Source organism: Glossina fuscipes, unplaced genomic scaffold (genome assembly GCF_014805625.2).
Source record: "Glossina fuscipes isolate IAEA_lab_2018 unplaced genomic scaffold, Yale_Gfus_2 43, whole genome shotgun sequence".
Lineage (NCBI taxonomy): Eukaryota > Metazoa > Arthropoda > Insecta > Diptera > Glossinidae > Glossina > Glossina fuscipes.
Window position 1 is genome coordinate 441,385 of NW_023998427.1, and position 21,090 is coordinate 462,474.

At 33.6% G+C, this 21,090-nt stretch overlaps 3 protein-coding genes across 9 annotated transcripts in view; 2 read left to right on the top strand and 1 right to left on the bottom strand.

Moving 5' to 3' along the window:
• The window catches only part of LOC119637235 (adenosylhomocysteinase-like), a 287,510-nt gene that overhangs the window by 137,224 nt on the left and 129,196 nt on the right, over positions 1-21,090 (top strand). The gene's annotated exons all lie outside the window — the stretch shown is intronic.
• The window catches only part of LOC119637227 (flotillin-2), a 217,893-nt gene that overhangs the window by 132,472 nt on the left and 64,331 nt on the right, over positions 1-21,090 (bottom strand). The gene's annotated exons all lie outside the window — the stretch shown is intronic.
• The window catches only part of LOC119637219 (glucose dehydrogenase [FAD, quinone]), a 30,892-nt gene continuing 16,112 nt past the window's right edge, over positions 6,311-21,090 (top strand). For both annotated transcript variants that reach the window (XM_038033083.1, XM_038033084.1), the window contains exon 1: positions 6,311-6,422. The gene's annotated coding sequence lies outside the window, so the exon portion shown is untranslated. The remainder of the gene's footprint in view (positions 6,423-21,090) is intronic.

Genomic DNA, 21,090 nt, shown 5'->3' on the forward strand with positions numbered 1-21,090 from the left:
TCGGCAAAAGTCTTCTTTATAAGTGAAGAGAAGGCGCGCGCCAAGCCTAAATGTACAAATCGAAAGTTAGTAGATTCAGAACCAAAATGCGTATCGAAATGAGGACATTTCAGTTTCTTCCATTAACAGAAATTTTCAAAATTCGGAACACCAAAATTGCCTAAATCTTAAGCCGACCAAGAATTATTTGTTGTTGTAATCGCTTGAGTTTGCCTTCATACTGCTTATACTGAATGTAACGGAATATGAATTAGGGGCAGAAATATTCATAAATGGCATATAAATTATATTGGAATAGTCAGTAATAAACTCTACAATAAACATTTGTAGGCTTTGCCTAGAATTATCCAGCGTACACAGCGTATATATCGATGGTGGGCACAAAAGAATTAGAATGCTGTTTAACGAGGACTTCGTGCGGACACATGAACTCATTCAGCCGATATCTAATTCTTAAGAGAGTGAATGGAGAAACCACTTGAAGTCAGACTCTGTTTATCTTGTCAAAACTTGAGTTTTCCTTTGGGGGTAAACAGAGATGCAATAAGGAAAAATTTAATCCATAGAATACGTTCAGGCGCTAACAAATATATGACAATTCTAATATACTTTAGTGGTAAACATAAAAATATTTTTTGTCAAAGGATTTCAAGTTTACAAAATTTTTCCAATTTATTATAGCAAAGAGCATATACTTGATCCAGACGAATGCTTACTCCACTTACTCCATATTTCTGGATATTGTTGAGAACAGAAAAAAAAAAAGAAAAGGTAAAAGCGATACTGGCCGACCGTTAGGCACAATATGTTGATGATGTCGTGAAATTGTTCTACAAATTACACGCCATGTTTTACTTAACTTATGATGGAGAGGTTTAAAATAGAGCAGAGAGCATTTGCTGAACCTGTACCCGTTTACCGACAAATCGCAAGCTTAATGAGGTAATGGTTCAATATTCAAAAAAAAAAAAAAAAGATAAAAGTTACTCTACAGCTTAGATTGCATAGTCAAATGTCCAGTGAAATTCTTTATTTCTCATAGCGTCCCCTTCAGATCCCCCTAACGACCTCTTTGATAAGCACACGAAACTTAGGCCTTGTTCTCTGTCCATGTTATTATCTTACAGCCAATTAAGTGCCACCGCTATTATATGAGACTCGAACAAAATTTTACGTACCAATTGAGTTAAATGTCTAAATATACATATGTACATATACAATCAACGTTTGAAATTTCACGTACACGTTGTATTCGCATACAACACACTTTGAAGCCAGGCTTTTAAACAATTCGGTTAACCCGAAATATGTTAAAATTTTGTTTGCAATTTTATTTAAGACTACATGCATGCATGCATACATATCTCTATCTCTCTCTCTCTCTCTCTCTTTCTCTCTCCCTCTCTCTCTCTCTCTATCTCTCTATACTTAAATTTATATTACAAAACACTAGTAAAAATGTATGCCTTTATGCCTGAAATTATTATTGTATGTGTGTGTGTGTGTAAAAGTGATTATTTATTTATTTATTTTTTTTTCCTTCTTTAATACCATTAATCTTGTTTGCGTAATTACGGCATACAACTGACTCCCACTGAACTAAGCCATAGCATAGTCCCGCTTAGCTAAGGTAAAGTAAATTTGTGTTGTGTTGTGTTGTGTTGTGTTGTGTTAATATCTCGTTCACATAATTTCGCGCACTTTACTATATATAGTGTAAACATGAAACATAAATAAATAGCTTATTATGTATTGCATATGAATACTTACATATATGCTTACTTATATAAATATATAAAGAAAGAAGGCCTAATTTATAATATGTTGAAGGTGACAATAATGATGGAGTAAAACGAAAGCATGCTCGCATAGATATACTCGCGCTCCACAAGGCGGGATGTAGTAACTTCTTTTCTCCATAGCATTTAGACATGATTTGTATGCGTATTAGCAGTGGCAATTCAACTGGAAGCGGTTGGCTTTTGCCCGTCGGATTAAGTCTTACCAACAACAGTAAAAGCTGCGATGCAACGATCTCTTCTGTCTATCAACGCACCCGATACAGAAGCACGTCGTTTAGCGCGAGTTCGATCTGACCTATATCCGGCGACTCGCCATAAAGGGCTCTTCGTATCCATATTATCAAGAGAAACTTTCGAGTCGGGGTTCGTGACAGTGATTACTGCCGATCACTTCTTATACACTTTTTTGCACTCGAACGTAAAGTCACGAAAAGAAAAGAAATAGACCTGACTAGGGGAACCAGTGAATTTGAGCATTACTTAAGATCATGTATGTAATTAATTGTTTCTCCTCTTCCTCTCTCACTCTCCCTCCCTCTATCTCTCTCTTTCAATATAATAATTACAGATACGCCTCTAGCGATATAAGGACTTGTGCCAGATGGATTCATGGTTACTCTTGAATAATTCTTGATCAATGACATCTGTCTCTCTGAGGTGTAGCTATTTGAACTAACGTTGAACGTAATTTTGAGTAAATTTTGTCCTCTGGCGAAAAGGCAAATTCTCTTGAAAACGGATCGGATCTAATCTGAAGCTTTTATTACAACCACATAAACATGTTATATCAAATTTCTAATTTTTATTATTTCTCAATAAAAATCCATCAAAAGTTGTACTTTGGCATACAAAATCAATGTGCAAAATTTGGATAAAAAAGGGAGGGGACCATCATTAACTCTCCTCTATATGCTAGTTCCTACAGCGGCTGTGCCTTTATAAAATTGAATAAATCCTCATTTTTGGTATTTTACGACAAAAGTTGGTTCAAAATATGGATTTGAAGTCTTAATTCACTATATTAAGTATGGACAATATGAGACGCCGTATAAGGGTAACAATCTAAGAACTACGCCTTCAGATAGCAATAAATTATAATTTTTGATGACAAAGATAGGCGTAGAGTACTAAATTTGCTGGCATATAAATTTAAACTTGATTTAGATTTGGACTATGTTCGTTCAGATGTTACCAAATATATCGACTTTCATCGCAGCTAAACCCTTACGTGGAAAAATGGCATAGTTCTTGGTAGTTTATGTCGAAGCTTCATGAAGAATTTTATTAAACGACATTGTGTAGGGTATTGAAAATTGGTTTTGTTCGACAATTATTTCTCAACTTGTTTTCCCTACGATTTAGTAAAATAACTTTTCGGCCGATACTGTTATCACGTCCATATTGATGGTTAAGCATTCCATACGATACCGTTAAATTTGTTTTAAAAAAGTTCCAAGTCAATTGCTGTATTATGTCGTCAGTCCATGTCTCCTCATTTATTGATGACAAAAAAATTTATTAAAAAAAATTTCAAAATATTTCAAGGGTTAAAAAAAAAAAAAAATTTATGCGGAAATTTTAATCAAAAATAACACTTAATTATAATTTTATTTGCAGACGTGTATCGTGTTGTTTTTACGTTAAGGTAACACGGTAGACATGACATCAAGTTATTACAATCATGTTAAAGCTGTTTGTAATTTTCTCCTAATTGGTAATTGGGTCGTGGCATCATTTTTGTTTTGGTTTCCTTTTCACCATTTCGATGCAATCAAATGAAAGTGTTGACCTTTAAAGTGTTACATAAGCAGTAAAATGATGATGATCAGTTTACAGCAGTAATAACATGCATTTAAACCAATAATTAATAACATGTTTTGGATGAATTTAAGAAAACGAATTTTTTTAACAGGTTCCGCAAAGCCAAAGATAACTTTTAACGAATAAAGTATACATTAAGAGAGTAAATAAGCCATACATTATTTAACCCTTTCAATGTACGATATATATATAGAAGATATTCGTTCGTATCGTTAAATTAATATACAAAAGTATTGAAGAACGGCATCAAAGTCGTATTGACATCATTTATTTAGTCGATGATATAGAACGTGGTATAGAAGAATATTGAAGGCAACGTTTTGACAGATAGGATAGGAGTGGTGAGCAGCCCTTGTCAAAAGATGGACTCAATTAGTTGTTTGTTCCAAAAAAAAAAAAAAAAAAAAAAAAAAAAAACTATATTTATTGCCATTAAGTCAAACGTAAATCCCGTCGTAAACATTAAGATCATCTTATGCATTAACGTGGTTTAACGCTCACACTCTGCAGTTGTGTCCGCGTAATTGAGTTAGCTCAAGTCTAGTTAACAAGGCGAAGAAACTAAAGCATATGTAACCTGAATGAATAAAAATAAAATATTGCGCTTCTAACAAATGCATTTATAGCACTATAGTGATCAAGAAGTAGTAACACTTGCTTGCCTCTGCTTATAAGCTATGTATTCGGGGAAACGTATCTATTACCTTGAGAGGCTTATAATAATAGATTGATGCATAATTATTAGGCATAAATTTATGAATGCAAATATTCGATGAATATTAGGTTATAAAAATTGCGTCTCGCTAATCATACTTATATTCGTTATATTATGCTGTACGAAAGGCTGTGAGAAAGGACGGAAAGCGATCTCAGCGAACTTTTCAGTGAGAGCACCATCAGCGAAAGTTGACCCAGTGAATGGTTTGCTCAATTTCAAATCTGGCGACATTTACCTTGGAAGATAAGTCGGGAAGAGGTCGACCATGGGATTTCGACGACCAGATGCTTTAGGCAGCCGTGCAAGGGAGTGCAAGCTTAATAATGCGAATACTGGCCGACAACTTGACTGTGAACCATTCAACCACGCTTCAGATTAATCATTTTTAAAATCTCACTATTGAATATTTATTTATGTTTCCTTTTTCATAATAAATAGTTCGTTCGAGAACGCTTGATAATATCGTCGAACAACGCCTGACAATTATGCATCAATCTCTTGCTATTTATTACTTTTTGTTTCTTTTCTCATTCTCTTGGCCTGTGAGCGAACTAACCATTGCGAGCTGTCGGTGGCCATTAATTAAATTGTTTCTAAAGAGACGCATATTCGATGCAAAACCTTCATTCATATCGATAAGATTGCCTTAAGCAATTGCAAAAATTTATTTTTAATTGCATAGTAAGTAAATATTAATGTTAAAAATATTGTAACTGATTGGAATATAATGACAGTCAGCTTAATAAAGACCAAAAAAAATATCATTTTCAATTTTCATATTATTTTAGATGAATGCATGAAATAGTTACGGGACAAATTCTTGAAAGATTTTGTCGATCAATGCTTTGGCATATAAAAATCAAAAGTTTCCCATGGAAATGCGTAAGAAAATTGATTGGTTTTTGAATATGCTCCTGATATCTATCGATTTGCAAATTTTAAAAAATTATTCCTAACTAACTACTTAATTATATCCAACTATCTTATGAATGATGTCCACGAAACATTACTGGCCTATAATGACCGTTAGTCAGCTGAAATGTCATCTTTCAAATACCCAGGACGACGACATAATGTGATGCATGTGAGCTTTATGCTACGCGATAGACAGATTCGAATAATGCCTTGATCATTAGGCAAACGCACTAAGCGATGCGACCTACTACTGTTGTACAGTTGGCGACACTTGACGACATATAGCTCTTAATACTTTTTTCCCAAGCAATAAGCCTGCTTTGATGAGAAAAGATTCTAAGAATAATTTTCGTAACATTTCAATACTTAACAGCTATCGATGGAATAGCATTGTATAGTATCAAGTAAAGTCATGATTAATTTGTTTTCTTGCTGGGAGGACAACTGGTTCTGGTTAAGATAAAATTTACCGATAAAATTTAGCGGTAAATCAATTCAATATTGGTATGCACGGTTAAGAAATAAATTTACATAAATAATTTTTCATTTTGATTTTTTGTGTTTTATTAACCTTTGTAATCTAACATCGAACCTGTTGGAGTTGCGTAGTAAGTCTATTCACTACTACTCATAATGGTTAACCAGCAATTTTGTTTTTTTTTTTTTTGGTCTGTCTTTTGCTTTGATTTGGCTGCAGAAACTATGTAACAAAAGATGCTTCGCTAACCAAAAGAGACAGTTACAGGCGGTCGGTCTTAAAGAAAGCACGTTATGCATTTTATTAATTTTGTAGTAACTGCTGAAAGTGAAATATAAAATACAATTTTTTTTTTTGGGTTTTTTAAATTATAATTATAATAATTATTAAACAAAATTACGCCTTCATTTCAGTGGTATAATTAAAGTGAAATAATATTGAAAAAGCAAAAAAAAATATATTATACAAAATTAATTTAATAAATTTTTTCAATTAATAAATTCTAATAAAACAAAAAGTCAACGAAAAGTTTATAACAGTTTAATAAGTTAAATCTTTGAAAAACAAAATAAATAAATAAAAAATTACTAATCGAATAAAAAGGCGAGAATGACTGTTTTGAACCGGTCACTTAATTCTAACTCTTTTTAATAACAATAAAAAATTGATGCACTCTCCGCAACCAAAGGTAAAGGCAATAGTCTCATGAATCCTTATACCTATCACAAAACCGTGAATGTGACATCAATCACGTGTACAAATATGCGTCCGAATGGACATACATTCGATTCGCGCGAACAGTAGTGTTAATTTACACAATTCTGCCTGTCTGTCTCTCTGTCCATAGTATATAGATATTCTTTTAATAAGGACTACCATTTTAAAACTTGATAACCATTTTAAATGTGGAAAATCAGCTATGCCGGGCCAAGGCTTAGTTCATTGTTACCATTATATGCCATAGATAAAGCGTAGATGAGCGTATCCGCCTGAGTAGGTAAGAGTCTCGACTAGCAACTCAGTGGTCGTGGGTTCATATCTCAAGTGCGGTAGAGTTTTCAATAAAGTCGAAAGCCTTAGATGCTTTAAGTGCTTTAAGACCTTAGTCTTACTATTTATTCTCTGGATAAATTAATAATAAGACTAATAATAATAATAATAAAGCTAAGCGTATCTATATTTTTCAATTAAGTTACCTAAAAAGCGTTGGCCACATGTATGTAAATTAATATATACAATATATATACAATACACGATTCGTATATCACATAAATCCATTCGTTCTATTTTTCAACCAACTATCTCACACACTCACAAACATGTAAAGGAAAGTAAATATAACTAATTATTTCCTTACATTCTCCAATTTGATTTGATTTGGATTAAGACGGACAAATCAATCGGCCCAATACGTTTAACTATATTATTGCACTAAACAAGTAAGAAAATTCGTTCTATAGTCAATCGTTGGCATTCACGATCTCAGTAATCAGTAAGCGTATAGTAAGCGCCCAATTCTGCAGTAAATGTTTCAATATTGTCCTGCCGCGACTTATACTGTAGATACGTTCTCGGAAAAATCGTGCAAAACGAAACACGAATTTCATACGATAGAGGGGGATGTGTTCAATTAATCTGTCAACTGTGGAAAACGAAACACGAATTTCATACAACAGAGAAGAATGTGCTCAATTAATCTCTCAATCGTGCAAATCGATCTAAAGAAGAGAAAGTAATATTAGACATATATTTGCTCTAATCGTGTAAAATGAGATAAGGATTAAAGAGAACAAAAGATGATTGGGGCATCAAGTTGAATATTATGCCGATGGTGTTTTTTTTTTTTTTTTTTTTAGAGTTTTCAAACTATCCCTTGCTCACTACACTCATGCAGTAAATAGAATTTGTTGGTTTTCTTTTAGAGAGCTAAACACACTGAGCCCCTGATATTTTATCGAATTAGAATCTCAAGTAATTTTTTCTGTGTATTGTCATCTGTACAAAGTACTAGGGCTACTATATCTACTAAGTTGTATCGATTATAGTCAAGTGGAAAGTGGAAAGTTTAGCGATTACAGTAATAACGTTTGCAGACGGACCACGCCCACTTTTAAATCTGATGCGTAGTCATCACCTAATTTTCAGGTTTTTTTTTTTTATTTTCATAGCTCGTACGCTCATAAGAATTTCGACAAGCGATCGTGCATCTGCCCATCCGCTTTAGTTAATCGAATCAGCCCCGTACTCTGATCAGGAGCACATTTCTACTTTGTTTGTTCTTTGAATGTGTATTTCTTGATATCATGACTGCAATGTCGAATCATTATTACCAAAAATATGTGATGGCCGCAACCAATTGATTAGTGTCTTAACGATGAAAAATGTCGTCTTCTTTCTGTTCAAAATGCATTTTTCTCTCGTTAAAACGTTACATTCGGGTAAGATCGGTCTGCTTGAAATGTTCAGGTGGTGCTCCTTGTGAATAATGATTAGGTAGATAACCACAAAAAATCAATAATAGGAGGAGTAATGCTTAAAAATATCGCGTGCGATTTTTTTTTTTTTTTTTGTATAAATTGACTTTTGTTAAAAGATTAGCAGAATTTTATCCCCACTTTTGTAATTGCCCACCTACTGTCATTTCGAGCTTTGTGTTGGGGAGCTATCAGAGAAGTAGGTGTATGTAGTCAGAATATATTGCATAGTAAATCTATATATCAAATGATTATTTTGGACTAATTTTCATTATGAAAGACTAAAGACTAGACTGCAGTGGCATATGGTGGCGTATTGTTTATAGCAATCCCACTCCAACCAAATTTTCCCAACTCGTTCAGTATGTCAAAATATCAGTTATCATCGGGTTTTTTTCATATCATTTGACGATTAAAATATATGAGTTGTCAAATTTGAATATAATATTTCGGTTGGACATAAGGACAGACATTAAATGGATACGAAAGAGATGCTTGAGTCAATTCAGAAAATGAATCTGCATCGCTTAATATAATAAAATATGGTTGTATCTTAGATCGATCTGGGGGGAGGCTGCGTGCACAAACCACTGCGAGTGGTAAATAAATTCACTACAAAGTAATGGCTCACTCAGTTATAGTTAAGATCAAGTGTCTTAATAATTACTTACGACTGGCTCGTCTACGATATTTATTTCCAAGAATGAATGAAGGTTCGTTGACATCGCTTTTCGCATATCGCTTATGTAGAAAGTATTTCTCCGTTTTGATAAAGCATTTTTTTGTAAGCAAGAAGAACTCTTCCCTAAAAGCATCATAATGTTTGGTTAAGAAAATTACCGGAACAGTCGGAATGCGATCAATTTTCAAAATATAGACTTTTTATATGATGGAAAGCGTCTGATTCGATTTGAATTGAAAAGCTTGCGGGGATATCAGAGAATTATAACATTATCGGATTTAAACTCAGTGCAGTCTATGTGGTGGTATGTGGTGTATAACGTATAATGAAATCTTAGCAACGTTTAAGCAACAAAAAGCAAAAAATGTTATTTCTTAATACTTTTCGATTTTTGCTTTTTTAATTGTACAATAATTTTATTATAAAAATATGAGAAAGAAAAAAAATTGAAAATATTTTTTTGGTAAATATTTTTACGATTAAAAACCAAACTACCAACATGGATAATACATACGATATATATATATATATATACATATTATATATATATATACTATTTATCGATATGTATATATATACATATATATATATAATTTACTTTTATGACCTAATTTTTGTATGAAAACTAAAAACTATTAAAAAAAAAAAAAAAAAAACCGCAACACACTAACAAAAGAAAACTATGTAAACGATTGCCGAGGTTTACCACTAAACTAAGCGAGCTCTAAACGTCTAAAAAAAAATTGTGAATGTTGCAACATCTTCATGGACGGCCAGACTCTCTATCTCTATTATAACAACAAAAGCAGCGTGAAACTAGTTAAAGAAAAATGCGCCTGGAATTGCAAAAGCATGCGGTAACAACTAAAAACTAATTTTTCTATCGTGGTCTGTTGAGAATCGCAGCCAATCAAACCAAACCAAACCAACTAAACGAACTAAGCCAACCAGCGCATATAACACCAAAGCGCAACTCTCGCGCTACTTTGTTTATTTATTTATTCGCTAAGAAAACGAAAAGCGCAAAAAATTCAGCGATTTGCCACGACGTGTTTATTCATCTGCAATTTCTTGTTGGAATTTGATGAAAAGAAGAAGAAAAAGAAGAGAAAAAAAAAATAAATAAAAAAATAAATACAAAAACAATTGGAATCCTGTTTATGACCGAGTACGAGCTATACCACCAAATATATACCGCATTCATGTATTTAAAATCTTAAGTATTAAGGCTCTAGCAAGCACTTTCCACAACAGCAACAGCAACAGTAATTGCAGCAGCAGCAGCAACAACAACAACAACAATAATAATAATAACAATAACAATTGCGATGCATAAAAATGTAAGGCAATGTTTTATTTATGTATATCTTTATAAAAAAACGTAACAATATACCGGCTTTTCAGCCGCAAATGGAACCTTTAAAAGAATACTCAATACGAAATTCCCGATTTTTATACACCTTTTGACTGTCATTAAGTCATATGAAGAAAAGTCTAAAGTGGATTTTTTTTTTTCAAAAAAATTTGTTGTAACCTATGAGGTGCGGTATATTTCATATCAATGGACAATGGACTTCAAATTTTAACGAGATTTTGTTTTTGTTTTTTACGTTCTCATCATCTATGAAACTTATATCAAAGACATCGCTGAGCGATATTTTTTAAAGTTTCTGCACATAACGCTAGTAATACTTGCAGCTTAAAACGCGTAAAAAAGTTATATGCAGTTAAGGTCGAATCTTGTTTACCCACCAACGTGCATTTCGCGGTATCAATAATAATCTTATCCTTTATAATATATGGTGGGTGTGGTCGTCGACACTGGATATACATTCATTTTTGGAATAAAAAAAATCTCACGATACTCTTTCTACTGCAGTAAAAAAATTGAAAAAAAAAAAACTAAATTAACTGGAAGTGGGCGCGGTTCCATCTTTCCGAATTAAAAGCCAATGAATGTATATTCATTTTTAGAATTCATAAAATAATTTTCAACATTATGTTCTTTCTATTTCTCGCTAAGTAATAAAGAATAAAACGTCAATAACTGGGATCATCAACAATTTTGTATGGGTGCGGTCGATATTTGCCAATTCGAAACATAAGTAATAGGGTTGCGAAAGAAATAACTTTGGAAGAGTGCAGCCTTCTATTATCCATAATTTTGCGAATACTGAGGGAAAACTGGAAAGTTGTTACTGAGATTGTGGGTGTGTCCTTAGATCGATTGCAGTCATTTTGAATAGCGACCTGTGTACAAGAAGTTTCATTATTTTGTCAATTTTTGCGAACGAAAGGAGACTAACCGGAGTCGATTCAGAACTTTACTCTGTTTAAGGATATGCACGCATATATATATTTATATGGTCTGTGCAGCTTCCTTTTGGGCTGTTGTTGCAAACATTATGCCAAAATAGATAGACTCCCATTCCAACTACCGTTGGTGGTTATAATAAACGGCTACATTTAAATTAAAATTTTTGCTGGCAATGCCGATTTGATTAAATAATTTCTAATATCCAATAATTTCTAATTACCAATGTGTAAAATTGAGACAACATATGAGTTACGCTCTCCCGAAAATTGATTAAAATAATTGTTTTAATCGATTCATATTCCGTTTCTGTACCTCTGCGTATTTGATAAAAAAAAATAAAAATAAAAAAAAAAAATAAACCGAAAATTATATTATTTGCGAAATCAGGAACGTGAACACAGAAACAGTAAGTAATATAATGTCAAGTCTTAAGTTATTACAATTTTTAAGCTAAAGGCACGAAATCAGTTACCATAACAGTTCAGGTGTAATGAACTCAAATAAACAGATTTTAATGTAAACAAGAAAACACTTACAAATTAGTTGCAGTTTATAAACAATAATTATGATCTTAAGTTATAATTTTATCGAATTTCTCGATTTAATTTACCATAAAAATCTCTTCACAATGAAAAAATGATAAAAACATTAACATATATTGCGTTATATTAACAAACTAAATATGCTAAGCTATGTACAAATCTTTTCCATCTTATCCAACAATTATATATATATATTGTACACTTCACTCACTTGTTCGTAAAGCGAAGAATGTGTGGGTGTGTGTGTGTGTGTGTGTGTGTGCATGAATGTGAATGTAAGCAAAGCTTAGATAAACATTGCATTAAATTAACAAATTGTTTGTTGAACGTTTACATAATTTTTATGTTGTATAGTTTTGCCGACTATTTTAACTGATGATTGATTGATATATGTTTACTTAATCGGGAATCAATCGTTTTTTTTTTTTTTTTGCTGAGAACTCCATTATCTTGAAAAAGATCAAGTTCGGAAAAATGTACAGACATTTTTGTAACAAAAAGTCAATGTCAACATAACTTGTTGCTTGCATAAGTTAATGCATGGAATTATTAATTAATATAGAGAATGACTTATCAAGCTCAGGTTACAGTGTTTTTGAGAGACAGTTATCTTTTCTTTTTTTTTTTTTTTTTTTTTTTTGTAACTTTGCACACTTTCGACGAACAACAGTTGTTTGTAAAGTAAATTAAAAATTGTTTATTCAACTATTGGGTCTTGGGTGCACGTCTAAAGGCAGCGTTCATCGCGGAGAAACCCATGACATCGATTCATAAGCTCATGGGCCAATGATGTCCGTGTGTACGAAATTCAAAATGCCGCACACAAATTTACTGCGCTGAGTTTAGAATTCTTTTGTACCCATCACCGAAAGATGCCGGAGTATATTCATTTTGTCGAAACGTTTGCAACGCCCCATTAAGGCAGCATCAGAGACGCCATAAAGTATATATACATATATATATATATATATATCTATATTCTTGATCAGCATTAAATTCTAAATCGATTTAAGCATTTTCGTCGGTCCGTCTGTCCGTCTGTGTCCATGTGTGCAAAGTCTGTTGTAAACGTTCTCCATTTTATTATTAGAAGTTCTTGCACGCAGGTTGGTATTGAAAATGGGCCAAATTGGCCGCAGGACACGCCTATAATGCTACGTAAAATAAGGATACCTTGGTTTTTCAAAAGGAATAAGCAAATGGCTTTTTGCTCATTACTCATCGACTACAGCAGATAGACCTATAAAAATTTCAACATATATTCTATGGACGACACTGTGGTACATGCATAAAAATGTGACACTTTTACCACGTCTACCCAATATTATAGTACATCATACCTTTATATCAATTATTGGCCAGTTTCAAATTCGGAATAAACCTACACATGCCTATCTGCTCCTATGTCCATCCGTCCGTCTACCCAACTGTGTAGTGTCTGCGGTAAACATTCTCTTGTTGACGCAATCAGTTGGACGGACATGTCTAAAAAGCCGACATATTTATTTTGCATATATCTGCGTCAAAATGGATTAAGTCTGAAATGAATAGAGTGAACACGTGATCTGGTGGTTGAATTTTTCCTTAATAATATCAGCGATATGGGTATCACTTCAAGAAACTTGTGTGGTGGGTGTGCGAGATTCAGTCCCTGTCGAACATAATTTTCTTACATCTTTTTTTTTATTTTTTTTTTTTTTTTTTATTTTCCCCTCCACGCAATGCAATTTAAAGGTTACAAAATGCTTTCGTTATTTATTGCATCGATTAGTGGTGTAAAAAGTCAAATAAATAAATCAAAATTTCTTTTACGTTTGCCGATGGAAGACATGCTACACGCAATTCGCAAAACATTTGGTTACTTACACATACAAAGATTTGATTAATTAAAGCTATTTATGACGTTATAAAGCGAAGAAAGAAAAGGAAAATGAAATTCGCTTTAGTTCACAAATCATGGATGTCCGTCATATCAACAATAATACAAAATTTCATTTGTTCATTGTGTCGCATATTTTTATTTTCTTCTCGCCAATGGAGGGAGAAGGAAGGGGCTTTGCAATTCTTTGCACTTCTATCAAATCCGGCTTCGTTTTGTAATTTATTAAAAATAACATTACGGAAATCCCAAATCCAGTTCACACCAGCTAAGTAATTTTCCCTAAAGAGGGCACAACTAAATACATATTCGCAGGTTGCGTCATACAGTTGCCGGCCGATGAAAACGATTAGCGGATAAGCAGACAGGAATTAAAAATGTAGCCATGAATTTGGGTATAGTAATATGTTTGGAAAAACGCATATATATATATATATATATCTATATATAGAGTATTTGTGGAAGGAAGAGGTAGTTAGTAGAAAAAGAATATTTGAGCTGAGCTGTCGAAGGTATTGATAAAAAAGGAATTAAAAGAATTGTGGAGCGTGTTTCTCTTGAATAGAATATCCGCGATTCAGTGATACGGACTGTATCCTAGAAACAACTTTAGGAAGGTTTTCGAGCACATGACCACCCAGCCATGGTTTGCACAGCACTTTAAGCTTTCTATTCCGTTTTTTCGGTCGGATGATGAATGCATGAGATTACTAAACAGCACACAGGAGGTACGACAAATAAATTGGGCATGACACCTAATGCATGATTTCACCGGATTTTATCGGATATTAGATATATTCAATATACTGATTGTCGTTTATTTTAAATTTTATTCAATTTAATGAAAATAATTTCAATAAATGAGGAAAATATTATCGCTTTGACCCCTATGTGCTTATCGAACAAAGAAAAATTTTAAAGTTAATTAGAAGTCCTTTGTTTTTGCTTGAAGCGTACGCTATATTAAGTTTATACGGACGTATATAACGCTCAGAAGGGCTTAAGGTAGACTCCTTCTTTATAGGAAAATGATTCTGATTCGATCGATATAGCAGAGAATGGGTTCATCTAAAGCTTTCATCTAAAGCTTGCTTGTAGATATCCATGCAAAGTTACCGTAAATTACGTAGAATATAAATTTCATATTCGATCAAATAAGTTATCCTTCGAACATGTTTTCAAATTATTTTGCGAGTATGTATTTAGAATGCACGCAAAGTGCTTGGAAAACTATTTCCTGTTTGTCTACATAATAATCGCATGCAGTCAAATTGTTTGATTCTTTGTTAAGCCCATCGCCGAAGGATGACGGGTATATTCATTTACTCGAAACGTTTGCAACGCCCAGAAGCATGCTTCAGAGGCCAGCCACAAAGTATCAGCATGAAATTCTGAATCCATTTACGCATGTCCATCTGTCCGTCCGTATGTTGGTTGTTGCCCTGACATTGCCCTGGCCGCAAAAATAAAGCCATAAAATTCGTATTTAGCAGAAATACTGAAAACTCTTGCACGCAGCTTGGTATTGCAAATGAGCTAAATCGGCGGAGGCACAGATCGACAGTAAAACGAAGTCACCTTTGTTTGGTCTTTGCAAACATTTGGACGTATGTTCTACGGGGATATGCTATAGGACCTTTATTAAAATGGAAAAAATCTCAGCCACGCCTACCTAATTTTATAGTGTGTCGGTTCGAAAATCCCATATAGCGACAAAATGCTTGACCAAACTTCAAATTTGGAATGTACCTAAGCGTGTCTGTCTATCCGTCTGTCCAAGTAACTGTAGTATCTGTGTTAAACATTCTCTTGTTCAAATGTGCAAAATCATTTGAAATTACGCTAGAATTTTGAAAGTAAACACGCCTACAACGCCCGCACGTCTATGTAACGCAAACTGTGATCACCTTTGCTTTCCGTATTTTTTGCTTATCACTCATAATGTACAACCAACATACGTATGCCATATAAATGTCCATTTTTATTCTAAAAATGGGGGGAAAAAAAAAATCGATCGCGCCCACCCATTATAATATTAGGGCGTATGTAAATGTAGTTATTTTCATTATTATTTTTTTTTTTTGTTTTTTTTGTTTTTAGGATCGCGCTAATGCATGTATGTATAAAAGATTCGATCATGACCGAATAGCATTTTCTTAGTTGTTTTAATTGCATGCGCTGCAACTCGAGCATATATAAATGAGGACTAATGTCCGAACGGAATGATGTGAAAATTTTAAAAGTTCGCGAGCAGTAAAGCTTTAACGATATTAAAAATGAAGTTTAATTTACTTTTTTTCATTTTTTATTGTATTTTCTCCTTGCAACGATATGAATCTCTTGTTATCAGAGAAGTATAATTGAGAGAAGAAGACATTCTCTGAATTTTCTGATTTCAATATATTTCTTATTTAATGTAGAAAACCTATACTTATCAACTAATTTCTCTCGAAAGCACCAGTTCGAATCCCGATCTCTTCGAAATTGATGTTCATTTACGCCGAAAGTCGCGTCGTGAATTAGTGATATTTGGTTATGTCGATATAAAATATGATGTACAGGAAGGCGATGATACTGAAGTAATGTATTTAATTGAAATAGAATTGTTAAGCTATTTCACTTAATATTGTTAAAATTTTTTAGATTGAATGGGTTGTCTATCACAGCGCAACGGGCAGTGAAAGCGATTATAAATTGTTACCATTCAATGTACGGCGTCAGAGTATTTACGATTACTTGAACAGTTTCTATAAGGACTTTGTTATGAACGGAATCGCGAACTGTTCAGATCTTTGGGTGTTCGATGGTAAAGCCCCATCGCCATTGGAAAAGAAGCGTTATGAAATAAATGATTGCGTATTAAATGATGATAATTATCCAAACCATTTGGGCGATGGTTTTTATAGAATAATTGGACGTATTTATGGACAAGTTGAGAGTACTATCACGCTCTTGGTTGAAGTAATGCGAAAATTTTAATTCTTAAAACAAGTGAAAATTTCGCGCAAAAAAACTCTTTTACTTATTCAAAGATAATCCTTAAGTTCAAGAAGCACGCTCTACATTTTTGTTTGTTTTTTTTTTTTTTTGTTTTTCACTAAAGCTAATCGTAATTGTCGCAATAAAATCGCAACTTATGATATTAACATATGCACGTCATTCTTATTTAAGATTTTAGATGGGAATATTCTTTGTTTCTTTCAAATGCCGCGCTATTAACCAAAGGCATCGAAAAGACTGGCACGGTCTGACAAATGTCTCGTTGCCGATAAGCCTAAGATACAAATCTGTTGCTTTCTCATTTTTTTTATACCCGATTATAAATTCGGCTACAGAGTTGCACGGCAAAGATGACAGATGCAGTCATAGCATCTACATCCTAATAAAAAATCTTCGGGGACAGAGAATGTGGAGAAATATTTTGGAATATGTTGAAAGGTAATTTTATGGTCCTGAGATTGCAGTCTGTCTAAAGGTAAAAATGAATAAAAAATTTATCCGCCCGTATAGGCAAAGAATTAAGATTAACAGTTCAATGGTCGCGGATTCAAATCTCAATACAGACGAGTAAATGATTCAACTTATCCGGCAGCCTTTAACTCCACGCATAAAGCACACATAACAAGGACATACGAAAGGATTGCCTTAACTTTATTTATTACGCTTTGGCCTTGCTTGCCCTTTCCGGTCGAAAAATTCTTCAAATACTCGAAAATCAAATATAAAGAAATTAATATTAGTTTGGGGAAAAAGAAATCCATTATTTTTTCGGTAGATGGCTGTACTGATAGATTTCTCGTAAAGTATCGATCAAACAATTTCAGATTTATGCTCGTTGGAAAGGTGACATTTCGCAGTAAAAAAAATTCCTTTGCTGTTTTTTGTTTGGTGCATTCAGTTGTGAGTTACAGCGTGTTAAAAATGGAAGTGAACAAAGTGTTTATGGTTCCGATACTGTAACAGCCAATTATGTGCAATTTTGGTTTCGTAGATTCCGTTCAGGAATTTTTGATGTTAAAGATGCACCTCGCACAGGTAGGCCGGTCGTCGAAAATGTCGATAAAATCGGAGAAATGATCGAAGTTGACCGGCATGTTAGCAGTCGTAACATCGCCTAGGAGCTAAAAATCGACCATAAAACAGTTTTAAACCATTTACACAAAGCTGGATTCAAAAAGAAGCTCGATGTTTGGGTGCCACACCAATTAACAGAAAAAAACATGATGGATCGAATTTCCATCTGCGAAGCCTTGGCCAAACGAAATGAGATAGACCGATTTCTTAAACGGATGGTGACTGGAGATGAGAAATGGATCACATACGATAACCCTGTGCGAAAACGATCGTGGTCAAAGAGCGGTGAAGCACCTCAAACGGCCAGGAAGGTTTTGCTATGCATTTGGTGGGACTGGAAGGGGATTATTTATTATGAGTTGCTTCCATATGGCCAAACGCTAAATTCTGATCTCTACTGTCAACAACTGGACCGTTTGAAGAGAGCGATTGACCGCAAACGGCCAGACTTGGCCAACAGGAGAGGTGTCGTGTTTTAATGCACCCACCATACAGTCCGGACTTGGCATCAACCGATTATCATCTTTTTCTTGCATTGCAAAATTTCTTTAATGATAAAAAATTGGGATCTAGGGAGGATTGTGAAAATCGACTACTAGAGTTTTTTGCAAATAGAGACCAGGACTTCTATGAGAGAGGCATTTTGAAGTTAACCTTAAAATGGCAACAAATCATACAACAAAACGGTGCATATTTGACCCAAATCGGACAATCCGAAGCATGTTAAATAAAGTCCTGAAGTTCATATAAAAATAATGGATTTCTTTTTCCCCAAACTAATATTTCGAAAGCTTGTTCTCAGCAATTCCATGGGCCACAGAGCTCTTTAAACTGATCGTGCCGCGTCAGAATGACTGCCTTCGATATTGATATTTTCCTTATTATCTTTTCAAAAATAAATTTTCCTTGAACATTATTATTCTGTTACCCCAGCCCTTCTTCTATCAAAAAAAAAAAAAAAAAAAAAAATTGTGAAATTTTACTCTGCCAAGTATGGTATTACTTTGTGAAGTACAGCTGACCCACTGATATGTCTATTGATATTCCAAATGTGGTATAGCTATTCCTGCTGAAAACTTCTTTCTACATTCTACTGAAATTTGGTGAGTAAGTTTTCTTAATTGTCGCAGCATCGATAAAATAAAGATAGGAAGATCAAATTTTGCACAAACATTTCCTGATCGATTACGAATATGTGGTTAAAAAACATGCGTAATTTGTTCACGTCTCCGCTCACAATGTAGAGAAAATTAAACTAACCTCGAAAAACATCGACAACTTATTCAAATTTATCATCTGTAAGTTCCGATTTAGGAAAATAAAGCCATCTGAAGATGAGTTCCGGATCGGTCTATTTTTTATAGTTAACATCAACACTCGTGGTAGAGCATTAAGTTCTTGCCTACATATGCGCAACACCCGCCTTTTGGATTTACCTACCCTGTCCGTCCGTCCATATGTCCGATATTTCCCCTTATGTACTTATATTCACGCACAACACAACGCAGGACGCCACTTGTCAGGACATATAGAGTAAATTCGTTGCGCGCAAATGTCTTGACCCAAATGTATTGGAAAGGATGGTTTATACAATCACTAACTAAATAATGCCGTCGTTTACTTTTTCCTCTCAAATAGGTAAGAAAATATTGCTTTAGACGCAAGGCTTATTCGACTTTCTACAGTAATAAAACAGCTTTTCCTTTTTCTTTTTTCTTAAGACCGAAGCCGCCCGAGGAATCCATATACAATGCGACTCTGATCTTCATCGCCCTGCAGTCAAGTTATTTTTCTTACTTTTTGTAAATTTGTACAATTCATCATATTAGTCGCAAACGTATATCTCTGAGTGTCTGTCTGCACGTTGAGTGGAGCTTTGAGTGCTACTGGACATTGGGTTCCTTGATAGCCCCTCCAGCTTAAGAATCGGCAACAATTTTGTAAAGACATTTTAATATATATTTTTTATATATATGATTGCGAAATAGTTTTTATTAGTGTTTTTTTTTTTTAATAAAAAAATAGTCAAATTAGTATAAAGGCGACAGAATAAAGGGGAAAGGAAAATGACATTGAACACAGAACATATGAAAACATTGACATCATGATCCGGCTTTCACCAATCGATTTAAGAGCAAAAAAAAAAAAAAAAAAAATTATATATATATATATATAAATAAATTACGTATAACTAGAAAAATAACGTAATCCCCCCCACACAAATAGTGACATATTAATTAATATTTTAAATTAAAAAAAAATTCTAACAATCATTGACAAATATTGCGAAACAATTGAAATTTAACAGGAAGCGGCATTTCCTGCTTTTACAAGCACATGTTGTGTGCATGTCGAGTAATTTACTGTGCGTGTTAAGTAGTTCCAATTACATGGACTTTGGTAGGTATGTAGGCGGAACATAACTAGTATAAGTTTGTACGGAAATTTTAGATTCCGTCGAATATAGATTGATCCAGACGGACATTTCGATATTGTGCTGGAAATATAGCATCAGGCTTTTGCCTTTTTCCTTGGCTTCGCATTTATTCTACGCAGATATATTGTTCATGCCATCGACGCAATAAGGACTCTTTCTCTGTTTTTTTTTAGCCACTTTAAGTCTCTTGGAACTGATGAGAAAAGTCAAATTCGCGCAAGCTTTTATGAAAACCTTATACGAAACCTTTGATATGAAAATTATTATGAAAAATTCAAATGATATCCATTTACCGATCCAATGTGAAGAAGAAAATAATGTGTGAAGCTAAGTACTTTACTTCATATGCAATCAATCTACCTTGACTTCTTTGGCTCTTCTTATCTTATTTTTCGAATATCTGTCGCCAGTTGTGTCGCCATTAGTTAATATATTCAAATTTACAAGGATATGCTAAAGCAACATAAATTTGCTTAAAAAGAAGAAAATATAACTGAAAATTTTCCCCTTTGAGTTACGTTGAGAAATTAATGAAGGCAATGATATACCACAACAACAACAATAAATATTTGCAATAGTTTGACCGCACCTATGACATTTAAATATTATTAGTTACCGCCGCTATGTACAAACATTGTTTGCTTCATTTCCTTATTAATGCTAAGAAAACATTAAGCAGACGCCTATTGGTTTGCGAGCATATTTCGTCTCTTTGCTGTTACGGGGGTTACATCATATTTTTTATTTTTATTTTTTTTTTTCTTCTTTATCTTTATTAGATCTTATTCTTCAGCTCATTTAAGTTGAACAGACTGGACATTATTTTATTTCAGTTTACTTTCGTTATGAATATACCGCCGTGCAAACGAATTTCAAGGTCGATGTTTAATTTAACCAACTTTGATTATTGGTTTAAAATGATTAAATGAAAATGATGTAAATGTTAGTAAA